This window comes from Mesoplodon mirus, assembly GCF_964341445.2.
Source record: "Mesoplodon mirus genome assembly, chromosome: 3".
Classification (NCBI taxonomy): Eukaryota; Metazoa; Chordata; class Mammalia; order Artiodactyla; family Ziphiidae; genus Mesoplodon; species Mesoplodon mirus.
Genome location: NC_138978.1, coordinates 144,127,977 through 144,151,664, shown reverse-complemented (window position 1 = coordinate 144,151,664; position 23,688 = coordinate 144,127,977). Strand labels below are relative to the sequence as shown.

Below are 23,688 nucleotides of genomic sequence, written 5' to 3'. Positions count from 1 at the left end.
TTCATGTTAAGTGCCAAAACTCTTGTTCCTGGAAAGCACCTGGAAGAACATTAATGACAATTCTGATGCCCCATCCATCCTCTCGACCCCTCCGCCCCAAAAAGAATCCAGTGGGAATGAGCGGTCTACACAGAGACACTGAAATTTAGTTAGTCAGGGAGGGAAAAGCACGTAGGCAGTGACAGTCATTGAGTAAGTGCTCAAAAATTTGTGGCCATAAGTACCCCGGACAGGCCTGGTTATTCCCGAGGTACTGTAGCTGCATTCTGTTTCAAAGGTTGGACCACCAGAAGAAAAATAGAGAAATAGCCCAATGGCCTGCCCACCTGAATATTCTCATATGGCCTACCTAAATTTCAGTATTAAAAAAAAAAACTTATAAAATCTTGTTATATCCCTTAAATGGGGGTAGGGGGTGCGCATTTTTTTGTGCTCCTAGTGAGCTGCCATGTTTAAATCAGAATGCCACTTATTCCGCCTACAAAATGTTTATCACTGTGTTTGTTTTGGACTCTCAACGACTTCTCTCTCTCTCTCTCTCTCAACCCTTAACTTCAGCTCCTCTTTGACTCACAGATGAAGAAAAGAAAACTTGCCTTACGAACATGTGAAAGAATATATTCTATTTCTATTCCCTTGGGTGATGAGGAAATATGAAAGCACAGAGCCTGGCTGAAATAATTTATTAGATTTACTTCCATTTATTATTCATTTGTTTTTATTTATATATGTTGCTTATCTATTTCACCAATATTATATTCTAACTATACAGGGCATAAAAAGGCACAGACCTTGTCAGAGATCTTTCTGTATAAGATCAAATGATGTACAGCAATAGAAAAGTTAAATATGACCTTTCTATTCCTTGTATTTCCTCTGAGAATTTAGGTGCCAGGCAATAGCATCTTTAAATAAATCTCATGAGAGAAATAATATATGTACTGTAGATTATTGTTTAAAATATCATTATACTCTTAAGTGGGTAAGACAGGTAAGGCACATATTCTTCCAAGAATCAAGAATAAACTCCCCTAAGATTCCATTAGGTCCATCCCATTCAGCATTCCTCACATACTGGCAAACACTGGCTGACACCTGGAGAGAGAGAACCTACCATGTGATCTGTACTGGGTTCCTGGATCACAGAGCATCTGCCAGGGCTTCAGATACTCCAGCACTTGCTGAGATGTAATTAGTACCAATCAGTCATGCCCAGAAAAGGGCCAGAGGTTGGGCAATACCTTGCACAGTGGGGATCATATATATATATACCTAAATATATATAAATATATGAAATATATAATATATAGTTTTCTTCTATATTAGTATCCATAATCATTTTACATAAAATATGTTAGGACTTATAAGCTTAGAATTTTTTAGACAAGACTTGACTACAGCTTTATTTAAGCCATTTCAGCAACTCTTGTTATTAACAAGGTTGACCTTAAACAGTTTTGTGAAGTAAACAATTCTCTCTTCTTCTCTATGTCACTCTCTTCTTCGACTAATTTCCCTTTTCCCCTCTTGATACTGAAATGGTACTAGTTTCCAAGGGGCACTGAAGACCCCACCTAAGACCTCCACCCCCAACAGACAACACTCTTTAAGCTAGAACCTTCTTTCTCACCTATCCAACATTGCCTTTCCTTAGTTCAGCCCAGTCTTTCCTGCCTAGTGTGGTAAACTAATCCCTGCTGAGGTGCTAATGGCTAAAACCCACATTCCCTCTTCCTGAAGTATTAACATTTTATAAAGGACTTCCTTAAAAGCGTTTCTGTCGGTAGATTCCCAGGTACTGTAGTGGAGAAGTATTCTTGTAAGATATTTTGGAGAGGCTATTTCAGCAAGTTCCTTGGCTGACAGAACCTATGAAATCATGTTGTACCCCTAAGAATAAGACAAATTCAGATTTAAAATTGTCTTTTCCTAACATAATAACTAAAATAATGACATGTTATTGATGATTATGTTAAAATAGTAATAATAGCAGACATTTATTGATCACTTTCAACACTGCAGGCCCTGTTCTCAGTGCTTGCTTTCCATGCATCTGCTGATTCATTCTTCACAAAGACCTTATAAGGACCTACATTTTACTGGTGTAGAGATTAAGGGATCTGCCCCAGGTCACTTAGCCAGCAAGTGGCAGGGCTGCGATTCGATTCCCAGTTCTCAGGCTCCAGAGCCCATTCTCCTGACCACAAACTACAGTGCCTCTCTAGGAGAAGCTGGTAGAAAAGCCACTCTCCACCAAGAGGGTGAGAGAAAGAGAGAGAGATTGAGAGGAAGTTTCAGAGGATGCTACCCTTCTCCAGCCTCATCTCTTATCACTCCCTTCTCACACCGACTTGAAAGGATGCACTGTGCAACTTCACACATACAAGCTCATGCATTTTTTTGTTCATGCTTTTCCCTTCTCTGTGGTTTTTTTTTTTTTTGTGGGGGTGTGTGCTGCACTACACAGTTTGTGGGACCTTAGTTCCCCGACCAGGGATCAAACCAAGGTTTCCGGCAGTGGAAGCGTGGAGTCCTAACCACTGGACCAACAGGGAATTTCTCCTCTCTGTGTCTTTTTGATCCTAGTCATCTTTGTGGTCCAGCTAAGATATCAAAGGATCCATACCCCCAGCCCCACCCCCAGAATTCATTCTTTCTCTGTGTGCATTCTTATATCCCAGTGTTTACCATACTGTAACAGGCTTGGATGTTTTATATTTCAGGTTCTTTGCTAAAATTAGAGGTTCCATATCACCTGTCTTTCTCATTTTTTTCCAATGTCTAGCTTAGTGCCTTATATTTGGTAGGAAAAAAAATTGAATTCAATGTTTACTTAATTTATTCAGACTAAATCATTTCATTTTTTAAAGTTGACAGTAGGATACCTTGAATGGTGACATCATCACCTTTGTCATCATCACCATCATTATCCAAACCATAGCCAGAAGCAATAAATGTTGCTAATACTTCATCTTAAAATGTATTTCAACCTTTAAAAAATGATTGTTTTGGGCTTCCCTGGTACTGCAGTGGTTAAGAATCCGTCTGCCGGGCCTCCCTGGTGGCGCAGTGGTTGAGAGTCCGCCTGCCGATGCAGGGGATACGGGTTCGTGCCCCGGTCTGGGAGGATCCCATATGCCGCGGAGCGGCTGGGCCCGTGAGCCATGGCCACTGAGCCTGTGCGTCCGGAGCCTGTGCTCCGCAACGGGAGAGGCCACAACAGTGAGAGGCCCGCGTACAGCAAAAAAAAAAAAAAAAAAAAAAGAATCCGTCTGCCAATGCGGGGGACACGGGTTCGAGCCCTGGTCCGGGAAGATCCCACATGCCGCGGAGCAACCAAGCCCGTGCACCACAACTGCTGAGCCTGCACTCTAGAGCCTGCGAGCCACAGCTACTGAAGGCCACACGCCTAGAGCCTGTGCTCCGCTACAAGAGAAGCCACCGCAATGAGAAGCCCGCACACCACAACGAAGAGCAGCCCCTGCTCTCTGCAGCTAGAGAGAGCCAGGACACAGCAACGAAGACCCAACGCAGCCACACACACACAAAAAAAAAAAGATTGTTTCAGTGGCTAGAAGCACCTCAGCTGAATCACTAAGTGTACAAAATAATATTACCCCTTTTATTATTAAAATATCTTCCTTCCTCATTCTCAAGCTATCATCTACTCCCAATCCGTCCTAGATGATGTGGTTGTAGTATTTGGCTTAAAGTACCATTTTTAACATTTTAGTTTCCTGCTCAAGTTTTGACATTGCTTTTCCACATCCTAGAGAGTCAAGTGTGACTCTCTCTGTCTGGTTTACTTCAGGACCTCAACACCAGATTCCTCACTCATTATCCTAGAGTTTATCAACCAACGGGCCATGCACGCTGCTGTGTCTCAGTGAGGTTCCCAAGGCAGAGCTTGGCACTCTAGGGTACAAACTGGTGGCCTTCATTTACCCCAACCTATTTTCACCATTGTCAATGACTGTCGTGAAATAAAAAGGCTGGGAAACATTGTCAAATTCTACTTCAGTTCTCATTTACTTCCTAACCAGCCTCCTCTACTTTTAAACAAACACATTCTGTAGCTTTGCTTTGGCTATTCCCCTACCTGGAAAGCCATCCTTCTTTCTCTCTGACCACCTTTTAACAACCACGGGAAGGCTGTCTTCTTGTCCGGGACTCCAGATTCCCCTCTCTGAATAACTACTGCATTTATATAGAGAGCACCCCACAGTTTTGACTTAATTCTTTGCTCTCACACATCCCTTCTGCATGCTTGTTGCAGTGGATAGCACAATTACCTGCCTGATTCTGAGACTGCAGTACAGGGAGGTCTCGGCATATAAACTGTACAGATCGAGAAATTCCAGGTGCTTAATTTCACATTACCCCACTCAGACTGCAAACAAGTTCCAGCCCCTCCTTCTCACTTCTTTCTCTGATGGTCCTTCAGTAGCTTGATCCTTTCAATCATTCTGTCCTTCCACAGTCCATCCTCCAGTTTAAAGCCAAATCTACTTTCTTCAGCTTCTCTAGACCCTCAGAAAAGTTAGGTCTTTTCAGGGTCCTGGATTCTGCTTAGCTTCCAGACAAAGCTGCTCTCCTTACAGTTAACCTGAATTCCAGTTTGGCAATTTCCCTGGACTGTGTCCACAGAATTTCCCAGCACTGACTTCTTTCTGGAAAGAGTACCCTATCTGCTTTGTACTAGCTTCTTCTCCCTTTCCTCTGACCTCACATTTATCCTCAGGAGATCCCATGGAATCACATGTCTGAAGCTTTCTTTCACAATTCCAAGTCCTACCCTTGACAACGGACTCCTAACTTGTCTGGAAGCTTTTAACTCATAAGTGTCCTATGTTTCTGGGTTTTCCCACAAATTAAAAAAAAAAAAAAAAAACCCACTGCAGCATCTTTGTTCTGGCATTGGGGTGGTGAAAGTTAGTGATATTTGTTAAGGAATAGGAATTCCCCTGTGGAAAAGGAACACAGGATAATTTCACTTATGAACAGAGGAAAGAAGGTATGGGGGAGTTACATGGCTTGTTCATCCCAGAGAGAACCAGACACAGCTGCTGTGGTCTTAAGGTGACCAACTCCTGGTTTACCTAGGACTTTCATCATTTTAGCACTCAAAGTCCCACAGCCCAGGAAACTACTCAGTCCTGGCAAAGGGTTGGTGACCCTCTATGGTGTCCTGGGTCCCCATGCAGTCCCTTAGCCAGGTTACAGAGGTCCAGCTTCCCCGCCCAGCCTACCTTTTCTCTGCTACACCTGCTCTCTGACGATTTGATGCATCAGAAGTTAACAAGCCATTCAGGTCTGGTAGTGTGTTTAATGTTTCCTCTAAAGCGTTATTACTTGTCCTTATCTGGGTTAAATTTCCCCTCTTATCCAAGTCTTCAGCAGCGCAGCTTGGGTCTTTCCGAGGTTCTCATCAGCTTAAATCATAAGGGGTTTGAGCAGAAATTTTCACCCTGCTCCTTTTCACACTGTGTGTTTAAGATTGATTTGTCATCTTGGGGACTGAGCCTGTTGGCTGAGACTGTCGTAATGAAAATCATGCCACCTTGCATTTCCCCAGTGCCTTGCAGTCAACAAAGTGCTCTCTCTCTCTCTCTCTCTCTCTCTCTCTCACACACACACACACACACACACACACACACACAGACACCCCTTCCTTGGTGTTACCAATAACCTCCTGAGGTAGGCAGGTACTTACTGGTTGAAAGAAGTAAGTGGGGTAAGGAAGGAATCTCTTTACAAGTGGTTTTCTCTTGAAATGTCTTTAAGAAACAATTTATGAAACATACTTTCCAATCCTTTGTTTCTCTTAACTTCTGTCTTCAAAGCATAAACTGAAGTGGAGATCTAAATTATTAAGAATCAGCTACTGGCAACCACACAGCCTGGAGAAACCCCAGAGTAGGGCTGGGGGGATCCCAGCTCCTCCCTCCCAGCATAGCCAGCCACAGGCCCTGGAGGGAGGGTCCCACCCTCCATCACCCCAAAACCTGGCAGGCCCTACCTCTCTACTTCCTCTCACCTAGAATATTATTTCTATGGGGAAATGCAAACTTACATGCTCTTAAAAGAGAACCTGACTCTAAATTGGGAACTGTCGACAAAGAATCCCTCATCTCTGGGTTTCCTATTATGAGGTCTTCTCAGCACCAGCTCCTGTTTTAAGTTCTGTGAATTAAACAAGGCTATCGGCAAAAGAGTGAGGCTAAAATGCTGCCTCTTCAAGTGTTAGGGGAAACACTGACCGAAACCGCCCGCCCTGGCCAGGCAAAGACAGTAACAATTTGCATGAATTATTTTACGACAGGAGATCCTGGTAAGGAACACGGAACTAACAAGCCACCACCAACCAGAAGAATACGGGAAAGGTCAAAAGGAGAGAGGAGACGCCAGTCCACATGTCCTACCAACCTCCCAGAATCCTCCTGGCTGGAATCCATCTTGGCTGAGTGGTTGCACGCGCCGCCAGGAAGGACCCTGAGTCAGAATGGCTGGCCAGAGACAACCCGGAAACTAATCCCATCACCATAAAATCCGACGCTACGAGCCACAGTGGCAGAGCAGTCCTCCTGGGTTCCCTTACCCTCCACCCGGGCGCCCCTTCCTGATAAAGTCTCTTGCTTTGTCAGTAAGTGTGTCTCCTCGGACAATTCATTTCCGAGTGTTAGACAAGAGCCCATTCTCAGGCCCTGGAAGGGGTCCCCCTTCCTGCAACAAGAGGATGGGATTTTTAAAGTTTGGAGCCACTCAACTTACAGTAATTCTATAGTTTAAGTTCTTACATGAGGTTTTGGTAAAGTTTCAGCAACTCCACGTCACGTTGAATTGAATGACATTCTTCTGAAAAGGTACCTACTCTATTTCAATGTTTTTAAATATGCCTAATCATGAGAAACATCTGCAGTTCTTTTTAATTTGAGACTTTAGTGTATATAATCATCTCCTGGAGAGCTTGTTAAAATGTGGATTCCTGGGCCTCATCCCAAAGATTCTGATTCAGTCTGTCTGGGCTAGGGTCTGGGGATCTTCAGCATTAAAAAACATCTTCATGTGATCTGAGGCAGGTGCTCTGAAGGTCCCTATAAACCTTGCTATTTACTGTGTGGGCTGCCAACATCGGTGTCACCTGGGATGGATTAGAAATGCAAAATCTCAGGCTCCGCCCTGATCTTCTGAATCAGGATCTGCATTTTAATAAGATTCCCAGGTGGTTTATGTGTACATAACATTTGATAAGCAGTGCATTACAATCCAACGAACAACATCACATCACCTCAAAACTTGAAACTAAGTGAGAGCTATCAATGGATAACCTGGAGCAAGCCTTCTTCCATGGGAGCCTTTAATGTGTACTCAACAAATATTCATTAGATGAATATATTTTCACGGAATAGGTACCATGGAAGTCCCATTGTGTAGACTAACTTGCATTGACAAAATCATGAATGAACCACAGGTCTAGATAAGTGTTTGAGTATATAGACAAGACTTTTTTAAATGTATTAATCAACAAGTATTTACTTATTAGGTGTTTTCCATGTGCCCAGAATTTTGCTTCTCCCATTCTAGTTGGGGGAAAGAAAAATAATATAGAAAAGACTTATAGAAGATAATGAAATGCCTCGATGCTATGTGGGCATTTGATGTTTGCAATTGGAGTTCTAACAAGGGGAAAGTATGCTGACTGGAAGAGTCAGTGGAACCTCCATGGAGGAGAAGGTGAGCGGGTGGGTAAAGTATGGGAGGTGTTATGGAAGCAGACAGAAGGCCTTCCCAAGAAGGAAAGAGAGCAAGGCGAGTAAAACTTAAAATGAGATTGATTTGTCTGGGAGACAGAGAAGTGAACTGCCCTATTATGGCAAAGGTTTTAAAGGAGTGAAGGATGGAAAACAAGAAGGTTATGTAGGAGGAAACTAAATTGTAGATGGTTTGAAAGTCAGAAGTAGAATGTGCTATAGCATGTGTTTGGACAATGCTGGTTATTTTCCCCAATCCATTTTTTCTTTCTACTTTACAAGAAGTTTTTTTTTAATTGTAGTATAGTTGACTCAGGGGATTTTTTTTTAAGTTGGGCTCATAGCCAACCAAGACGTAGACTACATTTCCCAGCCTCCTTTACAGGGCAGTGTGATCATATGACTGTCTTTTGTCCAATGAGATATAAACAGAAGGGTTTATATCAGCTGTGACTTCTCTAAAGTACCTTTAAAGGATGGGGGCACATCCTTTTTTACATCTTCCACTTTCCTGTTAACTAAATAGGGATGAGGATAACTAGAGCTCAAGTAACAATTTTGGACCAGAAGCTGGAAGTCACAGGCTAACATGAGCAAACAGTGACGTAGGAGGAGTCTGGGTCCCTCGTGATCAGGCCATTCTAACCCCAGACTGCTTTCCTCTGGTCTCTTTAACATGATAAAGATGTAGTTTTATATCTTCCTTAAGTCACTAATATTATACTTTGACTTTTCTGTCATGCACAGCCAAACCTAACTCGAATTCATAAAACATGTAATTGAAAGCCAAAAATCCAAGTGTTTGTGCATCAGGCACCATCCTGGTTCAAGGGCTCCAGCCCTATGACCCTAATAGATTAGTTACCTAATCTAAGCCTTTGTCTTCTCATATGTAAAATAGGGAGAACATTCCTCAAGGGTGGTTATGAGGAGCAAATTAGATTATATAAAGTATCTAGCACAGTGCTGGTGTACAGCACGCTCTTAATAAATATACTCTTTCTAATTATATACAGGGACCTAGCAACAGACCAATATGGGACACAGTGGCTGTGAAAAGTCAGAGGGTATCTACATCTAGAGGATAAGTTTGGCAGTAGTGGACTTCATGGTTTAAAAGGTGAATAGACTACAAGCACGGAAATGCTTCAGAAAGTCTTCAGGCTAGCCTGTGGCATTAGCATTGGAACTGAAGCAGATACTTACTGAGCCCTTTTTCTGTCCCAGGCACATTCTAGGAGTTAAAGCTACAATGACAAACTAAAACACACATGTTCTTACACTCACAGAGTTTACATCCTGGTATGGGAGTCAGACATTAAACTACTAATGAGTAAATGATATGACCATGGTAGGAGCTGCAAAGGAAAGAAACAAAATGTTCTGAGAGCTTGTGTTAGAGGCGAGTAACAGAGTGAGGTAGGATTCAGCTGAGATGTGAAGGATGAACCTCAGTTAACTAAGTAAAAGGAGGCGGAAAATACATCCCCTGCAGGGAAATGAAAGGCAACGGCCCTGAGATGGAAAGGAGCAGCATAAGTTCTCATGAATAAGATAAAGCCAGAGTACTTGAAGTGGTGAGCCCACAGGGGAGCCTAGTATGAGACGAGCTGGAGAGGAAGGCAAGAGACAGGTCCTATAGGGCCTTGGAGACCATCATAAAGGGTTCTGTCCCAAGGATGATTGGCTGCTGGCAGGTTTTGAGCAGAATCTTAGGACGGCAAACCATCCCGGTTTGCCTGGGACTGAGGGATATGAGACTTCAGTGCTAAAACTGGGACAGTTCTGGGCTAACCAAGAGGTTGGTCAGCTTAGTGATCTAATTTTTCCTAAAGATTACAGTCTGGCTGCCATATGGAAAACCAAGTATAGGAGGACAGGAATGGAATTAATAGACCAGTTAGACTGTTGGAGTATCCAGGCAAAGGAAGACAGTAGCTTGGGCTGGGGTGGTGGCAGTGAAGTTGAGGGGAAGAGGATGGATTTGAGAGAAATTTAGGAGGTAAAATTGGCAGGACATGGTGAGAGGTTGGAAATGCTATTTCCAAGACCACATGGATTAACTCAAGTTATTTCACTTTCAAAAGTGAAATCTGGACTTCAAATCCCACATAGGAGCTCCTCTGATAATATTCTTCTAAGCACTGAAATACTAGGGTAGACCCAAGAGGACATCACCTTAGCCAAAGCACAAACTATCTAGTCTAAGCCTTGGTTTCAAGAATCAAAGGCTATAAAGAAAACATTATGGCTCCTTAACTTGCTGCCTTTAGGCAAGGGCCATTTAAATCACCTTAGATCAATGTGTTCCCCAAGGAAAACAATATTTTTTATAGCCTAACAACTACACCTAACCCCAAAATGAAGCCAGGAACTCTTTCACCTCCTCTAAAGTACTTTTCCTCCTACTTTTCCTCCTGGTCCAATAGTTACCATGAGCTATTGATCTAGGTTTTATTTGTATGAGAACTTGTGATCTGACAGTATTTCCAAGTAATCATTTGCTTCTCTTACTTCTTAACTGATATTTCTAAACTGATAACAGTTAAGGAAAATTTTTTTAAAGTTTTATTGGAACACAGCTCCCCTCCCCCCCATCTGATTACATTTTGTCTGTAGTTGCTTTCATCCTACAGTTGCAGCGTTGAGTAGTTGCTTTTGGGTTTTTTTTCTTTTTTTTTGCCTTTTATTTATTTATTTATTTACTTTTGGCCATGCCACCCAGCTTGTGGGATCTTAGTTCCCTGACCAGGGATCAAACCATGGCCCCCGCCATGGAAAGCTCAGAGTCCTAACCACTGGACCACCAGGGAATCGCCAGGAAATTACTATTTACTTATAATTGTCACTGTAGTTTTATGATCATTTTAACATTCTTTGCAAGATGTTCTACCTTTTTAGTAGGAATAGCAAACAGTACATGTAACTTTTTTTTAACATCTTTATTGGAGTATAATTGCTTTACAATGGTGTGTTAGTTTCTGCTGTATAACAAAGTGAATCAGCTATATGCATAGGTATATCCCCATATACCCTCCCTCTTGTGTCTCCCTCCCACCCTCCCTATCCCACCCCTCTAGGTGGTAACAAAGCACTGAGCTGATCTCCTTGTGCTATGCAGCTGCTTCCCACTAGCTATATATTTTACATTTGGTAGTGGATATATGTCAATGCTACTCTCTCACTTCATCCCAGCTTACCCTTCCCCCTCCCTGTGTCCTCAAGTCCATTCTCTATGTCTGCATCTTTATTCCTGTCCTGCCACTAGGTTCATCAGAACAATTTTTTTTAGATTCCATATATATGTGTTAGCATACAGTATTTGTTTTTCTCTTTCTGACTTATTTCAGTCTGTATGACAGACTCTAGGTCCATCTACCTCACTACAAATAACTCAATTTCGTTTCTTTTTATGGCTGAGTAATATTCCATTGTATATATGTGCCACATCTTCTTTATCCATTCATCTGTCGATGGACACTTAGGTTGCTTCCATTTCCTGGCTATTGAAAATAGTGCTGCAATGAATATTGTGGCTCATAACTCTTTGAATTATGGTGTTCTCAGGGTATACGCCCAGTAGTGGGATTGCTGGGTCATATGGTAGTTCTATTTTTAGTTTTTTAAGGAACCTCCATACTGTTCTCCATAGTGGCTGCAGCAATTTACATTCCCACCAACAGTGCAAGAGGGTTCCCTTTTCTCCACACCCTCTCCAGCATTTACTGTTTGTAGATTTTTTGATGATGGCCACTCTGACCTGTGTGAGGTGATACCTCATTGTAGTTTTGATTTGCATTTCTCTAATGATTAGTGATGTTGAGCATCCTTTCATGTGTTTGTTGGCTATAACTTCTTAATTGCTGCTTCTTTTTGCACCATAAAACTAATTGGTAGCTTAGGAAATGAAAGGTTAGGATTGTGAACCAAGCAAATAATGATGAAAAAAGCTTGATGTTGTAGAATCAAAATTTACACTTAAACACAATTATGCTTTTTTTCCCGTTTATATTTAATCTAAAGTTTCTAATAAACCTGTAGGAACTTCTTTGTTAGTGTTTTTTACACCTGTAAAGTGTATAAATGTTTTCTTAGCAAAATAATAAGTAGCATATCTTAATATTACTAAATTATACTCTATAGGAGCTCAATTATTTTACTTTGCAATAATTAGCACTTTTAACTTAAATTAATTTCATTATAAAAACACTAAAAATAGGGGCTTCCCTGGTGGCACAGTGGTTGAGAGTCCGCCTGCCAATGCAGGGGACACGGGTTCATGCCCCGGTCCGGGAAGATCCTACATGCCATGGAGCGGCAGGGCCCGTGAGCCACGGCTGCTGAGCCTGCGTGTCCGGAGCCTGTGCTCCGCAACGGGAGAGGCCACAACAGTGAGAGGCCCGCGTACCGCAAACAAACAAACAAACAAACAAACAACCACACTAAAAACAATGTTAATGAAATAATTCTGAAAATCTTATGGCGGTGACCAGGATGAGTTTGGATGATTTGGGGGTCAAATATGTGTGTGGCAGGAACAGGCATGTTTCTGTCTGCCTTTTAAAGGTAGCAATAAATCCAGCCTCCATCCCTGAGGATAACTAATTCAGTCAAAACAGCTAAAAGGCTGCCCCAACATCTAGGAGTTCTAAGGAAGCCAGTTTGGGGACAAAGTAGCACCCACCCAGCCACAACCCACTCTCAGGGTCACCTTGGACCTTGTCACCACCCAGACTGCTTCAGTTATGAAACCTGAATCTCTGTATTCCAGCCTCTGGCCACAACCTCCTGTTCTTCAGCTTGACCCTCTCACTCCTGCTCCCCTAAAACTCCCCAATCTTTGCTTTTCTCCCTCTCCATCTCTCTCCACTGGGCTTCTCTTACCTCACTTTTCACTTTAATTGCTCTCATCATTCCCCTCAACTTGCCCTTCCCATAGTCTTCAAACTACACCTGCCCTGCAAAACATGGGATGGTTCCTGAGTCCATTTTTTGGTCATACTCCTATGGGGGCTGTTGGGTTCAGCTGAAAAAAAATCACACAGCTCTGAATGGAATGGTGGTATTAACACGCTATGGATTCCAGACTCAACCAGGTGTCCTGAGCCACTTGGATATCCTTTCATATATCCCTGAGCAGCTTCCCATCCCATTGGTCTTGTTTCAAACACAGTCTCCTCTTTACTTTAAATTTCTGATCTGCATTCTCTCCCCTCAGACTCATTGGAAGGCCTCATCAACTGGAAGCCTATCTGCAGCTACCTTTATGTGCTGTTGATCATCTAGAGAAGTTTTAATTCATGTTTCTTAGACACATTAAATAAAACAGTTACTAGGAATTTCCTCATTTTCTGTTACTATTTAAAAACCATCAAACTTCTAAGTAGTGAACAGGACCTGTTGAATAAATGCTATTTCTAAGAGGAAAGGAGGAAAAGACACAGACTTGAAGGTTCTATTTATATGTATTCAAATTGCTATGTATATCAATAAGTAGATATTGATATTATATATACCTGTATATATAAAACAGCTTTATAGATTTATAGTAAATATATATAAGCTTTACTGAGATTTAATTCACATACTATACAATTCACCCATTTAAATTATACAATTCAACAGTCTTTAGTATATTCACAGAGTTGTACAGCTATCACCAAAATCAATTTTAGAACATTATTATCATCCCAACAAGAAACGCTGTATTCATTAGCAGTCATTCCCTGTTTCCTCCCAAATTCCCCAATCCCAGGAAGCTGTTCCCCTGTTTTCTGCATCTATGAATTTTCCTATTCTAGACATTTCATATAAATGGAACCACACAATACATGGCCTTTTGTGTTCAGCTTTTTTCACTTAGCATAATGTTTTCAAGGTTCATCCATGTTGTAGAATGTATTAGAACTTCATTTCTTTTTATTGTCAAATAATATTTCATTGTCTAGATATACCACATTTTATTTATCAGTTCATTAGTTGATGGACATTCGGGCTGCTTCTGTATTTTGACTATTATGTGTAATGCTGCTAATGAACATTCATTACAGGTTTTACATGGACATACTTTTTGAATTTTCTTGGATATTTACCTTGGAGTGGAATTGCTGGGTCCTATGGTAACTCCATGTTTAAACTTTTGAGGTCCTGCCAAACTGTTTTCCAAAATGGCTGCACCAATTTACATTCCCACCAGCAATGTATAAGGGCTCTGATTTTTCCACACTCTTGCCAACACTTGCTTTTTCCCTCTTTTTGATTATAGCCATCCTAATGGGTGTGAAGTGGTACCTCATTGTAGTTTTGATTTGCATTTTCCTGTTGGTTGATGATGTTGAGTATATTCTCATGTGCTTATTGGCCATTTGTAAATTTTCTTTGGAGAAATACCTATTCAGATGCTTTGTCCTTTTTAAATTGTGCTAACTGTCTTTTTACTCTTAAGTTGTAAAAGTACTTTATGTATTCTAAATACAAGTCCCTTCAGGAGATCTAAATAGCCATTTCTCCAAAGAAGACATACAGATGGTCAAAAAGCACATGAAAAGATGCTCAACATTACTAATTATGAGAGAAATGCAAATCAAAACTACAATGAGGTATCATCTCACACTGATCAGAATGGCCATCATCAAAAATCTACAAACAGTAAATGCTGGAGAGGGTGTGGAGAAAAGGAAACCCTCTTACACAGTTGGTGGAAATGTAAATTGCTGCAGCCACTATGGAGAACAGTATGGGGTTTCCTTAAAAAACTAAAAATAGAGCTACCATATGATCCAGCAATCCCACTCCTGGGCATATATACAGAGAAAACCATAATCCAAAAGACACATGCACCCCAGTGCTCATTTCAGCACTATTTACAACAGCCAGGACATGGAAGCAACCTAAATATCCATCGACAGAGCAATGGGTAAAGAAGATGTGGTACATATATACAATGGAATATTACTCAGCCATAAAAAAGAATGAAATAACGTCATTTGCAGCAACATGGATGGACCTAGAGATTGTCATACTGAGTGAAGTAAGTCAGACAGAGAAAGACAAATATCATATGATATCTCTTACACGTGGAATCTAAAAAAATGGTACAAATAAACTTATTTACAAAACAGAAATAGAGTCACAGATGTAGAAAACAAAGTTATGGTTGTCAAAGTGGGATGGGGGAGAGGGATAAATTGGGAGATTGGGATTGACATATACACACTACTGTATATGAAATAGATAACTAATAAGGACCTACTGTAGAGCACAGGGAACTCTATTCAATACTCTGTAATGACCTATATGGGAAAAGAATCTAAAAAAGAGAGGATATATGTATATGTATATGTATATGTATATGTATATGTATATGTATAACTGATGCACTTTGCTATACAGCAGAAACTAACACAACATTGTAAATCAACTATATTCCAATACAAATTTTAAAAATAAATAAATAAAAGTCCCTTATCAGATAGGTGATTTGTAAATATTTTCTTTCACTTTGTGGATTTTCTTTTTACTTTCTTGATGATGGAGATTAGCATTATGAATAAAGCTCCCAAAGCTAGAGGACAAAGGATGCCTGGAGTTGGCATTTGGTGTTAGGAAGACCCTTTGGCTTGAGTCTTACGATCTCAAAGGGGTCTCCAATTAGACACTATTTCAACAATAACTATGTATTAGGAAAAAGAGACAAATGTCAAAGTGAATGGTATGTTAAAGACTAATATTATATATTTTCTCACATGTACACATTATCTTTTTTACTTATTTAATTATTAACAAACTTTATTTTTCAGAGCAGGTTTAGATTTCCAGCAAAATTGAGCAGAAAATACAGAGAGTTCCCATATAATTCTTGCCTTACACATGTCCAGTCTCTCACACTGAGTTTTTAATCATGAATTGGTGCTGAATTTTGTGAAATATTTTTCCTGCATCTATTCACATGTTCATATGATTCTTCTCTTCTGGACGGTTGATGTGATGTGTTACATTAATTGATTTTCAAATGTTGATCCATCCTCGCCTACCAAGGATAAATCCTTCTCAGTCATGGTACATAATTCTTTTTGTACATTGTTGGATTCAATTTGTTGACTATTTTTGCATCTATGTTCATGGTCCATTGTTGGTCTATAGTTTCCTTTTCTTGTACTATCTTTGACTGGTTTTGATATTAGAGTAATGCTGGCCTCATAGAATGAGTTTAGAAGTATTTTATTGGCTTCTATCTTTTGGAATAAATTGCAAAGAATTGGTATAATTTGTTCTTTAAATGTTGGATAAAATTCCCCAGTGAACTCACCTGGGCATGGTGCTTCCTGTTTTAAAAGGTTATTAACGATTAATTCAACTTCTTTAATAGTTGTAGGACTATTCAGATGGTCCTGCTTCTTCTTGTGTGAGTTTTGGCAGATTGTTTTTAAAGGAATTGGTCCATTTCATCTAGGTTATCAAATTTGTGGACATAGAGTTGTTCATAGTGTTCCTTTAATATACTATTAAAATCCATGGAATCTGTAGTGATGTTTCCTCTTTCATTTTCATATTAGTAATTTATATCTTCTTTCTTTCTTTTTCTTAGCCTGGCTAGAGGCTTATCAAGTTTATTAATCTTTTCAAAGAACTAGCTTTGGTTTTTATTTTTCTATATTCTTTCTCTAAAACTCTTCATTTCTTTATCTAGATCCATTTCTGATCTATATAATTTTCATTCTCTCTGAATAATTTTTTAAAACATTTCTGGCAAGGCAGGTTTACTGGCAACAAATTAGCTCAATTTTTGTTTGTCTGAGAAAGTCTTTATTTCTTCACTTTTGAAGGATAACTTCACAGGGTACAGCCATGTCGGCCATCTCTAGTTGACTAATGAACCCATCAAAGGCATTCTTCATTTCTCATGTAATTTCTCTGTTTTTAGTAAGGTGCTTCACCCTCTGACCTCAGCCACATCAAGGATCCCAGAGCATAAAACCTCTCTGAGTCAGCCTCACCAGAGAGTAAACCTCCATCTAGTATTCCACTGGGTTGGGGGAGGTGTACACTTGTACCTAGGCAGGGACAGCAGGCAATCTTGGAACTCTTCTTTATACAAACCTTCATTCAATCCTTTGGTTTTCAGGGCCACCCCAATCCAGTACCTCCAATTTCCTTCTGGGGTACTGCATGGGTGTTGGTTTGGCTCTTGTTATCTCCCAGAAAGCACTAGTGTTTTTGCTTTCTCCTCTTTACTAAGTCATTTATCATCACCTATCCCCTTTCCATCTTCCAAAATGTTGTTGACATCTCTCATTTGCTGTGGTCTTTTCACTTGTTCCCTTTGTCCTTGTAGATTTGTCTCTTTTTTTAAGTCCCCCCACCCAACTTTAACCTTTTGAGATTTTGGAAGAACACAGAGACAAATAAATATGACTAATTCATTAGGTTATCCAGAAGCCTATTTATTTTTCATGTAAGATTACTTTAAAAAATTATGGCTAAGGGACCCAAAAAACTGTAAGTTGTAGGGTCTCTTTCAACTTTTAAGTAGGTCTGATAGCTATGATCTTCACAAACTCTTCCTGGAGACAGAATCCCAAATGAATTCTAGATCTGACACAATATCAACATTCTCATATTTTTATATACAAACATAAATTAATGGGTAGTTATCTTCTTTAAAGAGGAATTTACTATGGGAAACAAATTCCCTTAGGATATTTAAAGTAAAATTTTATGTATAAAAACTCAATTTATAGCTTAGAACATAATCATTATATATATATTATAGTATACTTATGTCTTTCTGCTAGCCAAGTCACTCAGCATATTCTTTAATTTGGAAGCTGGAGTTTCATAAATGGTACAATCATTTAAATCACATTATTATAGCCTCAAAAAGAAGTGGATCATACTAAGCGAAGTAAGTCAGACAGAGAAAGACAAATATCATATAATATCACTTATATGTGGAATCTAAAAAAATAACACAGAGGAACTTATTTATAAAACAGAAAGAGACTCATAGAAACAAAACAAACTTATGGTTACCAGAGGGGAAAGGGGGGGAAGGATAAATTAGGGATTTGGGATTAACAGATACAAACTACTAATATAAAATAGATAAACAATAAAGACCTACTGTATAGCACAGGGAACTATATTCAATACCTTGTAATATCTATAATAGAAAAGACTCTGAAAAAGAATATATATATACATATATATATGAATCACTTAGCTGTACACCTGCAACATTGTAAATCAACTATACTTCAATTTAAAAAAAAGGAAAAAAGTGGAAGCTGCAAAGGAAAGGAAGACAGGCAGGAAAAAAAAAAAACAAAAAACAGGTTTTAAGAATGATTGGGCAACAAATAGAGACAAAGTAGGATGGCAGTCACAGGTGAAGAAAGCCATCCAAATACCTGGGAAAAGGTACTGCTGGAAAAATAATGGTGGGTTCTCACTCATGGTAATGAAGGGCTTAAAATGGAAGATTGGAGAAAGCAATTGCTGCAGACATGAATCTAATATCATGGTTATAATCAAGGGCATGACTGTTTTTGAACAGTTTTGCAAGTTACAAGATGTGCTGGGTTTTAATAATGGGTTGTGCACCAAGAGTTCCTAAATTAAAATAGTGATGGCCAAGAGAGAGGACTCATAGATTTAAGAGAAAAAAAAGTAATCAGGGACTTCCCTGGTGGTACAGTGGTAAAGAATCCACCTTACAATGCAGGGGACGCGGGTTCGATCCCTGGTCAGGGAACTAAGATCCCATATGCCACGGGGCAACTAAGCCCAGGCGCCACAACTACCGAGCTCACACACCTCAATGACAGGGCCCTTGAGCCGCAAACTACAGAGCCCATGCACTCTGGGCCCGTGCGCCACAACTGGAGAGAGAAAACCTGCACCACAACTAGAGAGAAGCCCATACGCTGCAACGAAAGATCCCGCATGCCTCAACGAATATCCCGCCTGCTGCAACTAAGACCCGACGCAGCTAAACATAAATTAAATAAATAAATAAAATTTAAAAGAAATAATCAAAGTAGACTCAGTGAGAATCAGAAGGAAAGAATCCAGTGGAATTCTTCCAAGTTGATTTCAGAATTTCAAAAGCATTCATATTCCAAAAGAGGGGAAAAAGGCATGTGGAGTCATTGACAAGGAAATCATAGCATCTGTAATGATATCAGGAACAAAACAAACAAAAACAGAGTGATAAGCTCCTCATAACAATATTAACATAATAACTAATGTTTATTTAGCATTTACTACATGACAAGCACAATGCTAAATATCATAGCATTATCACATTTAATCTTCACAGCAACACTATGAAGTAGGAACTATTTCCTACCATTTACAGATAAGGAAACTGAGGTTTTGTGACCTTAACTAAGTTGTTCAAGGTCATACAAACTCAGGTCTGTCTGACTCCAGAGTTGGAACATGTGTTTCTACCAAATTCATGTTATTAGTCATAATTACTATTTAATAAATATCATTTATGTGTCAGGCACTTTATATACTTACCTTTATTCTGTGAAGTAGATTTAAATAATACCTAGGTATTAATAAGGTATCATTACCTTATTAAATATTAATAGTAGCCTTACAACAATTCTCTGAGGTAGCTATTATAGATATTTATAGGATATTACCTTATTAATTATTAATTATATCTTGAGGAGAGTTACATTCAAAAGTATGAAAAACTGATATTGAATTCCCTCAAAAGCAAACCACATTTAGCATCTGTTTCCCCTCCTCCTCCTCCTCCAATTTCTCCTCCTTCTCCTCATCCTTCTCGTGTGAGAATGAGCAATGGAAGAGAGTGGATAGGGTATGGATGTTGAAGCCAGACAGGCCTGGCTCTGATAGACTTGGAATCAGCTCCCAACACGAGAAAACAGCAACTACAAAGATCTTATGAGCGACACAGCTGATGCTCCAACTCCTTCATCACCTTCCTTTTAGTGTGCTGTGGATACAGCAACTTGTTTTTTGGGGAGTCGGGTGATATCTCAGCCTTCTAACATGTATCATAGAGGTTAAAAGGGAAAGCATGGAAAGAGGTAGCATTAGAGAATTGATATAATTCTTTCTAAGAAAGAGCTGAATGTTGTTCTTTGCAAATAACAAACCTGAAAACTCAGAAGAATAAGACAGCAACTTCCCATAGGGAATGAGTTCCTAGAATTAGGGAATATGACAGGAAAGACTTTGATTATTTTGGAAAAAAAAAGATATACTTCTAATGTTAGGCAACTTGTCCTCATCACTTAAGGGATGGTTTGAAGTTGTAGGTTGAAAATTATCCAAAATTGTTGCTTTTTCTCTTATCATTGCTTGCTTTGGACCACTTTATATCCATTTGCAGGATTCCCAATGAGTGGGCAATAGAAGAGGAAGATGGACTCATGTCCCATTAGATACTTTGATAAAATATTTGATAAAAGAATGGGGAAGGGGAGGAAGTCACTGGTTAAAATTACTTTTCTAGGCTAGTTGAGTAATTCAAACACCCATGGTTAGAAGAACACTTGGAACCAGGATGGGGATTCTGTTGGTCCATTGTTTGACTAGGGTATCAGCTAAACACACCTTAGTTTACAGATTGTTTCTTCCCTGGTGGTTTATAACATAAAGATTAGAGCACATGCAGCCATACTCATGGATAACTGGAACACAGGATGAGGATATGAGAACAGTTATCAGGGGAGTGCCTCTGAGAAACGCCCTCTTCTATTTTGACCCTCATGCATCACACAGGCTGTAATCAATCTCCCTCATGCATCACACAGGCTGTAATCAATCTCCCCAAAAACTTCACCCAAAACTCTACACCAGGGGAATTCTGAATGAAAAGGAATCTGTCCTTCTTAGAAAGAAAGCGTAGTACTTGTCTGGACTCAGTTACTGAAATGATAGCAGTAATAATGTTGATAATATAGACACTCTATTAAGTGTGCTAAAAGTAGAAATTCATGGAAATAGCCTATGTGATCTTTGGTCTACCCATTTAACACTGAGGAGCAAAGTTCACAGTCAAATGGTCTTCATCTCCGGTTCTGATAAAAGGAGTATCTAGCCAACTCAAATTGTGGGCTAACTTCAGGGTTCAACTCTTGATTTCATGAGTTTAGAAAACCCCTAATTTCATCCCTTTATCTTAGCAGATTCTAAGATGCTTCCATGGGCAACCATGATGATGTCATGAAGAGCTGGAAAGTTCACCTAGCCCCATTTTCCATCCACAAGATCAAGAGAGCCTCTGTTTAGTGGCCTTTACCCTGTGTCACCCCTGGCCTTTCTCTCTTCCTCTGTAATTCCCAGCACATCACAGCTAGGGTTGAGGGCTTATTCCTATACCCAGTCCTAGCTGCTCCTCCTCACACCCAGTTTTGGAGTCCTTCCTAACTGAGGCAGGGAGTTTGTCTTTATTTGGGCTACTCTAACAGAGTGACATAGACTGGGTAGCTTTTAAAGAGCAGAAATTTATTTCTCACAGTTCTGGAGGCTGGGAAGTTCAAGATCAAGGTGCCGGCAGAGTCAGTGTCTGGTAAAAGACCACTTCCTGGTTCGCAGACTGCCATCTTCTCACTGTGTCCTCACATAATGGAAGGGGCAAGGGACCTCTCTGGGGTCTCTTTCATATGGGCACTAATCCTATTCATGAGGGCTCCTCTTTTATGACTTAATTGCCTCTCAAATGCCCCACCTCCTAATATATCACATTAGGGGTTAGAATTTCAGCATATGAATTTTTTCAGTCTATAACAGAGTTCAGTATTTATAGGCTTAGTCTCTCCCTACAACCTCATTTCATGGGGCTAAGAAGGAAGTTTACTCTCTAAGAGTCTGGTTCCCTAGTTATGGCTGCTAGGTGCCCATGTGACTTATCCATTGCCCAGTTTCTTTGTTTTCTGGGCAGATCTGGGACTCAGCATTCTTAAGGAGTGGTGGAAGGTGATTGTGCTGACCTGTGAAGCACACCTCTCCTCATGGCCTTGGTCCCACCACCCCTAGTCCTGAATTTTGACCACTTACCTTTCCCAGGATCTCAATACTGAGGTTGAAAATTAAAACTCAACACAGTTGTTGGAACTACTTGTTTCATTGCCAGGGTCATGGTTCTCCAGACTTCCAGTTGGGGTTACAGTCTTGATTTCCTCTTGTTGTACTTCCTGCCCACCTCTGACTTACCTCCCAGTGCCAAGTTTTCTGAACTGTGATGAAGGTAGCTAGGTCTCGTGGGCCTTGTGCCTGCTCTACCCAGCTGGACCTCTGTCCAAAGCAGTGTGCTGCATGCAGCAAAGGAAGACCCAGAGGTAAATTTCCCATAAAGCTTTCTCAGGACGCTTAAACATCAGGGCACCTGTATTCTAGGTGGGGAGAGAAAACCAGGTTGTTATCAATAAGAATTTTTGCTGGTAAATTACCTACATTGATCCCAAAAGAAAGGGATATGAATCTCCAAGTCACCAGTATTTTGTTGTGGTTTCTTTACTCATTCTAAATGAATATGCACTTCCATACCTGTAATTCGTATTATTTTTCTGAAAGAGGAACCCCTAAATTGTATAAGCTTCAAGCCCCACAAAATCTGGATCTGCCCTTAGGAAGACCCATGGCCAAGCCCCATCTCCAGACTATGATTTCATTGATCTGGGGCTGTAGATATCTGCTGAGGTCAATTTTCCCCCCTAATGTATTTTTAGCAATGTCTGGTTTTGGTTATCACATTTTTGGTTATCACAACTGAAAGTGAGGGGAAATTTGCTTTTGGCATCAAATAGCTAAAGGCCAGGAATGTTGCTAAACATCTTTTTATTTTTTTTTATAAAAAAAAATTTTATTTTTTATTTTTTAATTTTAATTTTATTTATTTAGTTTTTGGCTGCACTGGGTCTTCATTGCTGTGCCCGGGCTTTCTCTAGTTGCAGTGAGCGGGGGCTACTCTTTGTTGCGGTGCAAGGGCTTTTCATTGTGGTGGCTTCTCTTGTAGCGGAGCACAGGCTCTAGGCACTTGGGCTTCAGTAGCTGTGGAGTGCAGGCTCAGTAGTTGTGGCTCATAGGCTCTAGAGCACAGGCTCAGTAACTGTGACACAGGGGCTTATTTGCTCTGCAACATGTGGGATCTTCCCAGACCAGGGATTGAACCCGTGTCCCCTGCATTGGCAGGCATTTTCTTAACCACTGCACCACCAGGGAAGTCCCTGCTAAACATCTGAAAATGCACAGGATAGCTCCCACAAGAAAGAATTATCTAATCAAGAATACCCATGGTATCACAGATGAGAAGGCTTGATCTAGGATGGGGCTCTGAGCATCAGCATTTTTCAAAATGTTTCCAATTATTTGAATATTATAATAATAATTTATCATTATTATAGTAATAATAGCTAACCTTTACTACCGAGTACTATGTGCCAGTCACTGTTCTAAATTAACTAACTTGTTTAGTCTTTGGAATAGCTTGTAAGTACTATTATTGTTCCCATTCTATAGATGAGGAAATTGAGGTACATTATATTAAGAAATGTGTCCTAAGGTTCAATCCCAGACAGTTGGGCTCCAAAGTCTGAGCTATTAACTGCTATTATATACCTGAACATCCTTGACTGACTCACTTCATCCGTAGAGATCTCTAGAAGGGAAGGAGAGCCCCAGGTGGTCCTTATAGCCACAATCCTCTGCTCCCATCACTTGGAAATGAAAATAAAATGCAAAAAGGACTCGGAGTAGGTATAGCTGAGATGGGGGAAGATGTATAGAACCATTCTGAACTGTGTGCCACAGGGGCCTGGGTATTTGTCCCAGTTCCTGATATGTCTATGACTAGTTCAATTTGCTGGATGTAATTTCTTAAAGTGAAAGTTTTATCCAGAAATGACAGACCCATGTTGGGGTACAAATTCTTTTTAAAAAAGTGCCTCGCCCA

At 40.2% G+C, this 23,688-nt stretch overlaps 1 protein-coding gene across 1 annotated transcript in view; it reads right to left on the bottom strand.

The window, feature by feature from the left end:
* LPGAT1 (lysophosphatidylglycerol acyltransferase 1) overlaps nucleotides 1-23,688 on the bottom strand; it is a 111,317-nt gene that overhangs the window by 77,375 nt on the left and 10,254 nt on the right. The window lies entirely within an intron of this gene.